Below are 8,755 nucleotides of genomic sequence, written 5' to 3' on the forward strand. Positions count from 1 at the left end.
GTATTTACCTTGAAATAACTCACTTCCTGAGGAACAAACTTGCTGGATCTAATGTACAGAAACCCGATTCTGGGTTCCTTTGGGAAGGAGCATTTTGGGCCTGGTGAGAGTAAATGACTTTCAAGTAGAAAGCTATGGCCAGAGAGGCTGCAGGAATATCTGTGAACCCACAGGAAAGACCAGGGAATCCTGTGTGAGGCAGTGGGGCTTCAGCGGTAGTAGGAGTGGGTAGCCTCTCCCAAATGACTTCTCCTAATGTTTGTGTTTCTCCAGTGTGAGTGCTGGAGAGCATAACTGATGAGGAGGACTCTCCAAGTAGGGAACTGCTTTCCAGGTGGGACTCAGTGGGAGAGGGTCCCCAGGGGCCTTCACGGTATTCCTGCTGCTTGGGAGGCTGAGGGAGGGGGCATAGAATCAAAAAGAAAAAGGAAATATGTGTAAAGTTTGGTTTGGTCTTTTCCAAGTTTATTGGCGTAATGGTAAGAACTGTCTCTATGGGCTATGTGGGTGCTGTGTTATTTAAAGATGATCTTTCCCAAAACACCTTTTCTGCCTCTGCATCTGCCAAACATCACAACCTCTGCATTGAATTAGTCAGCACTCCTTGATATTGTGCAAAGGAGCTTTAGGGTTCCCTCAACCCGTGGTGGAGGGAATGTGAGGGCCGCAGCCTCTCACAGGCACATGCTTGAACCTGGAGACAAAGTGCTCCTAGGGTTTGCCCAGGGCTGTAGGAAACCTTAACGATCATCCTCTGAACTTTTAGGACTTTTAAAAGCACATTCATGTTTCTGTCCTCGCTGTTGACTCCTGGTTTAAAGGGATCTCCCAGGGTGGATGACAGAGGGAATATTCACCCTGGGCTCACTGCTGGAGCTCCAGTGCCCTGGGAGGGGAGAGGAGAAGCCTGACCTTGAGCACAGCTCCAGTCTCCACTCCCCACCCCTATCGCAGGCTCTGGGCTGTGGTTTCATTTTCCCCAGTTCTCTAACTTCTCAGGAAGCCCAGAGTTTCTCCCTAAAGAAAGATGGCCCTGCACTCTTTCCTCTCTTCCAAAATTAGGCTTCAGTAGTTGTCCTCTAAGTTGATACTTAGAACTTAAAATCTAGACTTCTTGGATCACCAAGAAATACACAGGAAGTTCCACGTGATCTCTTGTGTGATAGCACGTAACTTAGTGCTACAGGTGACAGTTTTATTTTTGGAGGAGTCTTATTTTACATAGGGAAATAGAAAACTAAGTGGCCTCCCTTGAGGCAGCCCGAGGGCTCCACTGGACCCAGAACTCTGAGTTCTGATGCTGCCTATCATTTGCTTTTCCTCATGAGCTCCTGGACCACCTCATATCACCAGCACCCTCTACCAAGGTCCTGGAGCCAACACTGGAGTAAAAGAGCACAGGAGAGCTCCTTAGAGGTGGAAGGTAAGACAGCCCCGCTTTCTCCCTGAGATTTCTCTGCAAAAAGTGCAGACAAAAGTGAATTGGAACCCCTCAGTGGGGTTCCATTGGAATTATCCACAGAGTTTTAGAGTGGGGAAGGATAGCAGAGAACATTTAATTCAACCTTTTCTCTTCCCAGATACAAAAATAGGGGTTATACCTTTAACCCTAATTAAAAAATAGTAGTTACTTCATCATTACAGATGTCCTGTTTTTTTGTTTTTTGTTTGTTTGTTTTTTGTTTTTGACGGAGTCTCGCTCTGTCACCCAGGCTGGAGTGCAGTGGTGTGATCTCGTCTCGGCTCACTGCAACTTCCACCTCCCAGGTTCAAGCGATTCCCCTGCCTCCGCCTCCCAAGTAGCTGGGACTACAGGCACATGCCACCATGCCCGGCTAATTTTTTATATTTTAGTAGAGATGGGGTTTCAACATGTTGGCCAGGATGGTCTTGATCTCCTGACCTCGAGATCCACCCACCTCAGGCACCCAAAGTGCTGGGATTACAGGTGTGAGCCACTGCACCCGGCCCCTTACCGTCTCTTATTTCTTCCTCTTCTTATGCTCTCTGCCTTAAATGGGGTCCTCAGGACCGTCCATCAGTGTCTTCATAGAGAATGGAATTTGCACCTTCTCTGTGGGATAATGCATTGCCTCCACACAGTTCATGCATATTCTATGAAAGCAGTATCCAGCCATTAACACATTACTACAGTGTTTACCAGTGGCATTCAGTAAGAGTTTGGACATGATGGACAAGGACAGACTCAGAAGGGACTAATTTCAAGAGGATACTTTGTCAGGTCAGGCCAAGGGTCCCTGAGGGCAGTGGGGTGAAAGGCAGCAGCCAAAAAGGACGTTCGACATTTTCTCATTTTCCGTTCACAATTTTCAAATAGACCTATGTTGTCACAGGAATTTGTAAAACATCTCAAAATTAAATTTTAACACACGTGTAGAAAGCAGGGAAAACACAAATGTACAGCTCAGTGATTCCTCACAAAATGAGCACCCATGCACTCCTAGTCAGGTCAGTATTCCAGACCCACTAGCCACCTTTGGGTCCCTTCTGAAGGTGATTGCTGTGACTTCTAATGCCGTTTAGACTTCTCCAGGTTTGGATAATTATGCATAGAAGAAGTCAATATGTATTGCTCGGTGTCTGGCTTCTTTGCTCATGTTGTTTTAGAGATTCAATCATGTAGTTAAGCATAACCATAGCCCTTTCGTTTCCTCACCATATAGTATCCCACTGCGGTCACATGTTGTAATTTATCCACTACTATTGATGGACATGAGGATTTTTTTATAATTTTGGCTATCACAAATAATGCTGCTTTGAGCATTTTTGTCAATGTTTTTGAATAATACAGGCACCCATTTCTGTTGAGAAGATTGTGAGAAGGGTGCATATCTTTTATTTTCATTAATAACGCCAAACTTTTTCCTAAATGGTTACATTAAATTATGCTCCTTTAACAGCCTATGAGAGTAGCCATTTCTCCAAATCTTTGTCAAGTTTTAGTTTTATCTCTCATTAAGAGTTGAATTACTCTGGTTAGTCTTGCATTTGAATAGCCTTTTTTTTTTTTTTTTGAGACAGAGTCTCGCTCTGTCGCCCAGGCTGGAGTGCAGTGGCACAATCTCGGCTCACTGCAAGCTCCGCCTCCCAGGTTCACGCCATTCTCCTGCCTCAGCCTCTCCGAGTAGCTGGGACTACAGGCGCCCGCCACCAAGCCCGGCTAATTTTTTTGTATTTTTAGTAGAGACGGGGTTTCACCGTGGTCTCGATCTCCTGACCTCGTGATCCACCCGCCTTGGCCTCCCAAAGTGCTGGGATTACAAGCGTGAGCCACCGCACCCGGCCCTGAATAGCCTTTTATTTTTAAAATGTAACAAACTTCATCTTATTCTAATCATGTTAAGCACACCATCAGGCATCTCGAACAGATAAGTGGTGGTAGCTTATTTTTTCCTGAGCAATGCACACATTTTCCATTTACAAACATTAATATGACCGGGCACAGTGGCTCATGCCTGTAATCCCAGCACTTTGGGAGGCTGACGCAGGCAGATCACTTGAGGCCAGGAGTTTGAGACCAGCCTGGTCAACATGGCAAAACCCCATCTGTATGAAAAATATAAAAATTAGGTCCAATATGGCGGCGCCCAGTGGCTGTGTGAACTGTGAGGAGTTCGCCAAGTTCCAGGAATTACTCAAGGTGATGAGGCCTATTGATGACAGAATAGTACATGAATTAAACACTACGGTTCCAACAGCTTCCTTTGCAGGGAAAATTGATGCCAGCCAAACCTGTAAACAACTTTATGAGTCTTTGATGGCAGCTCATGCCAGTAAGGACAGAGTCAAAAAAAAATTGTATAGCCCAGACTTCAGCAATAGTAAAAAACCTCCGAGAAGAGAGAGAAAAGAATTTGGACGATTTAACGTTATTAAAGCAACTTAGAAAAGAGCAGACCAGGTTGAAATGGATGCAGTCAGAACTCAATGTTGAAGAAGTGGTAAATGATAGGAGCTGGAAGGTGTTTAATGAATGCTGCTGAATTCACTTCAAGCCGCAAAAGAATGAATAAAGAGAGATTTTTTTTTTTTTTTAAGGATTGGGTCATCTCATAAGAGCTAAGCATGACAGGTATCAACAGGGCGGGTTTTCTAGGATTATTTCTGAGCCAACAGTCCAAGACCTTTTGTTGATTTCAGTCCCACTTAGCCAAGACCTCAAGTATAAATAATTCTGATAATTATGGAGAAATCAACTGCTATTTTATACTGATTCTGAAAAAAAAGTTTTGTAACTATTAAAATAATTTTCTGAAAAAAAATATAAAAATTAGCTGGACGTGGGGGCACATGCCTGTGGTTCCAGCTACCGGGGGCTGAGGGATGAGAATTGCATGAACCCAAGAGGAGAAGGTTGCAGTGAGCCGAGATCATGCCACTGCACTCCAGTCTGGGTGACAGAGCAAGATTCTGTCTCTTAAAAAAAAATTAATATACCAATCATTTTGAATTGTAATCTTTCTGTAATGCTTCCTATTAATATTTACAAACGGAGGAAACTAAACTATTGAAATTTTGTGAAGTAGTAAAATTATGATTTCAGCTGTGCCCCTTATCCTGCAGTACTCATTTGTCAGTGCCTTTAGGACTCATGTCACATGGATTAAACTTAGAGTGAAACACAAAGCCAAAATTATGGCCAGGGGGTTGTTGACTCACATGACCTCTTCAGGAGGCAGTTTGGTTCTGCCAAGGTTAAAGACAGTGTAACTTTCTAGCCATCCTACTTCCAGGAATGCTTCACCAGATACAATCATGCATGAGTGCCAGGAGCGATGCAGAAAAAGCTGTTCACTGCAGCATGGTTTCAATAGCAAGATTACTTTATAGCTCTTAAATAATGAAATGGATTTACATTTGAAATGCAGAATGGTAGCTAAAATGCATTGACCAGCGATATATGCAGAGCTACAGAAGACTTTGTATAAATATAATCATGCAGAAGCATGCGTTCTTGGTGCTTGTTTGTATTTGCAGATACAGTGCAGGGATGATATGCAAACAAAAATGCTGACTTGGTGTTTGGGAGTTCAGAGTGGAAGGGAAACTTCCTTTCAAACCCTTTCAGATATTTAGAATAATTTCTAACCATAAATACGTAATACATTTAGAAATCTAAGTTAATAAGAAAAGCTTACAGTTCCTGTTCTTCTCCTGGGCACATGTCTGGTGGACATGGGGCTGTCATAATAAGTAATGTGTGCAAACTGAGAAAAATCCAAGAATGGGAGTCTGCTTTTTTCATCAAATAATTCTTAAGAGAAGTAGTGTGGTGGTTATTTCTCATTGATATATTATAAATATGTACTAGATAATAATTTCTGACATTTGAACTGTATTTACACATGTTGAATTGAAATACCTAGATAAAAATCGAAATACTATATAAAATATTATGACTAATATAGGCAAACAATTGCTTTTTTGGCATTTTACAAACTGATCAACGTTCCTCATGGCACAGGTTCATGTGATAATCAAGTAGCTTGCTTTGTTTGGGAAAGGCAATGATGACTGCAAGAATCACTTCAAAAACTAAAGTGCAATGGAGATTTCAATTGTGTTCTGTTTAATATTTGAATATTTAATTGCATTCCCAGGTTATTTCTCATCCTAATAGTTCTCATCCACATCATGTGGGTCCCATTAGTACAGGTATCTCCGAATGCTCCACTCTTCCATTACATTGAGTCAATTGCTCATGACCTTGGGCTTCCAATTGGGGCTATTTTCCTGCTATCCATCTCCTGGTCTATAGTAAAAGAGCCAATGAGCAGATAAGTGAATACTGAAAAACATTTTCCCTGCTGGAGTGAGAAATAAATGCTTTCTTTCAATAGGGTAGTAAAATGCATCTTTCCCAACCTATTTATATGACTCAAAGCCCAGATGTGGTTAGCCTTAATTCCTGATTGTCATCTATGTGTGTAAATACATAGCACATACATATTCTAGTCTCTATTTCTTATGAAATGTTTTTGTCTCCCATGGCACAGTGCAGAAGAACACAGGTGTTTGTGTCAGAGAGCCAGGGTCCAATCCTGCTTCTGCTGTACTGCAATGTAGGTAATATCTGGCCTGCATTTGGTTTGTATGTAGGAACTCTATCTTGGTTTAATGATTTTTAAATGCAACTAAATTCAGCCTCAGAGGAAGCTGTTTAGATTTGTAGAAAATGGAAACTTTAAAAAATTTTCTTCCCAGAAGCCAAGAACACTTGATTCATGTCAAGTCTACCTATTTATCCACCTGTCCATCTGTCTGTCCATCCACCCATCATCCAACCATGGAACTTGGTGCCAACTCCTGAGGTGATAATGCATTACGGACTCTCCTGTTCTTTCTAGTCACATATTAAAGTGTTCATAAGTTGACCTTGATTGTGATAAGCATCAAGCCCACTTTCTCCAACACTGTGGATTGCTATCCCCCAACACCCCCTCCAGCTCAGTCAGGCAGGCAGGCTCCTGCACTTCATAACAAGCTTACTAGAATATTTCCACCACCTACACAAGAGGGAAAAAAAGTTGTCTGTTCTTTAATATTTTGTTTTAGCATGACATCTTTCATGAAAATTTCTCCAGTAGCCACTCCCAGAGCTGTTTTTCCCCTAATATTTTAAAACCACTGAAAAGGTTTCACAATATGCAATGTCGTCTTGCACAATACACTGATTGCCTTGTTTTCTTTGGTTTGGTTTTGGTTCTTCAAATTGACTTAAGGATCAGTGCTTTCTACTCTGTTGATTGCATCTGTGCTCCTGAGGAAGATTAGCTTCTGATTTTCCTCTGGGATTGCAAGAGACAACCCTGCTTTAGAGATGAGAAATCTGACACTCTAGAGGTGAAACACTCACCTAAGAGGACCAGGGAGTTAAGTCCATGTTTTATGCCAAAGCCCATTGTTTTCCAGCAGCCATGACATCATTTCTTACCGTATTGGTAGACACTTGGTAGAGACACTCACCTTTAAAATCTCCTGTGGCTGGTGGTTTCCTGAGTATGTTGTGTGTTCCTGGCAGGGTATTGTACAGCACTGCCTATGAGGCATGGAGGAGTCTCACATGAAGGCCGCCTGCATCCTGGGGGAGTTCCTGAAGCTGCTGCCCATGTTTCTCACAGGGAGGCCAGGGAAGATCAGCCCCATTGTGTACACAGGCAAGCTGTGAACTGAGGACTTCCCTTTCAGGGTATGAATTCTGAAGAATGTTTCTAAGGTGTAGAGAAACATGAAAAACTAGAAATCCATTATGTCTGGAGGCAAAAACAGAAGACCAGAGGGACAGAAGAGCTTGTGCAGCGGTCAGAGGCAGGGATATTTGGTGTGTTTGCTGCTCTGCTTACCTCGCTCTTCAACCTCCCTGCTGGATTTTTGGAGTCATTTGGGTCTGGGTGTCCCATTTTGGTGAGTGGCTTGGACTGGAGGAAGTCCATAGAGTATGGCAGAGGGTACTGGAGGCTGAAGTAGAATGAGGTAAATGGGAATTGGATAAGATGCACTGGCTGCATTTGGTGACATTTCTGCCTGACTAGGTATTCGAATATGTACTGCCACTTCTTGGTCCCCCTGAGACAGCTGGAGAACTGAATTGACTTTCACTGCTCTGTAATCAGATTGTTTGTAGTAGTTTAATTTACTCGTCAGGTGACAATAATTATTGAAAATATTCCTAAAATGAACTTTCTGCCGTTATTATGAATAGTGAAGAAAATTGAAGCTTTCTTGGGAGATCAACAAAATGCTGACTTGGTTTCTATGTATGTCTCATGGGTCATAGCACCCAGCCACTAGCCTGTGCTTGCACCCTCTCCTGGCCCCAGGACTAGGAGGTCAGGGTAGCCTCTCTGATGAGCCTCTGACCTCCAGCCTCAGTAGTGGCAGCACCCCTTCTCCATGGACTTCCACACCAAAGTCCAGAAGCAGGTGTCAGAGAGAGAGAGAGAGACCGAGCTCCTCCTCACAGGGGGTTGCCGAGGGCCCCCTGGGCTCTGCCTAGAATGCTGTTGGAGAAGTGCGGATGGAGAAGCGGATTAGAGGCTCCAGTGGTTGGTTCCAGTGAAACTAATCACAGAGTGCTAGAGTGCTACAGACAGGAGAAGACATTTAGGTTAATTTTATCTCTTTCCACACGCAAAAACTAAGGCCCTATTTTTAAATGAAATTGTTTTTCTTCCTTTTAAGTGTCTCTAATTGTACCTGACTTTTGCTGACACTCCCAACGTTCAACCACATATTCACAAAATTTCATTCATGTTTTTCATGAGGAATGCAATTCTCACCTGCTCTGACAGGTGAATGCACCATCCAGATGTCCCTATATACATCACATGAAGGAGGTAACAGATGAGTCATCCAAACACTAACACAGATGAGTTTATCAAACGCAGCCGTTAAGGATGGGCCCATGTTACCAAGGAACAGAGTGGGGGAAGGTGCTCATTCCAAGAGTCTGCTGCAAGAGTTCAGTCAACCCAGGACACCTAGAGCCATCTGGGCCTGAAGCCAGGGGCTGGCAAGTGACAGAATGGACCACAGAGTCTTCTCTTTCTCCTTCCACATTTTCAATAGACCACGTACTGTCATAGTATTTTGTGAAACATTTAAAAATCTAAAGTACAACATACACACAGAAAACACATGAAACCTAAATATACAGCTCTGTAATTTATCACAAAATGAGCACCCATGTAACTACAAGTCAGGTCAAAAAATAGAAGTTACCTGCACCCCAAAA

At 42.9% G+C, this 8,755-nt stretch overlaps 1 pseudogene; it reads left to right on the forward strand.

Moving 5' to 3' along the window:
* The first annotated feature begins 1,429 nt into the window (after window positions 1-1,429).
* On the forward strand, window positions 1,430-6,011 carry LOC129460677 (protein MIX23-like; annotated as a pseudogene).
* The last annotated feature ends 2,744 nt before the right edge of the window (window positions 6,012-8,755 follow it).

Source organism: Symphalangus syndactylus, chromosome 1 (genome assembly GCF_028878055.3).
Source record: "Symphalangus syndactylus isolate Jambi chromosome 1, NHGRI_mSymSyn1-v2.1_pri, whole genome shotgun sequence".
Taxonomy (NCBI): Eukaryota; Metazoa; Chordata; class Mammalia; order Primates; family Hylobatidae; genus Symphalangus; species Symphalangus syndactylus.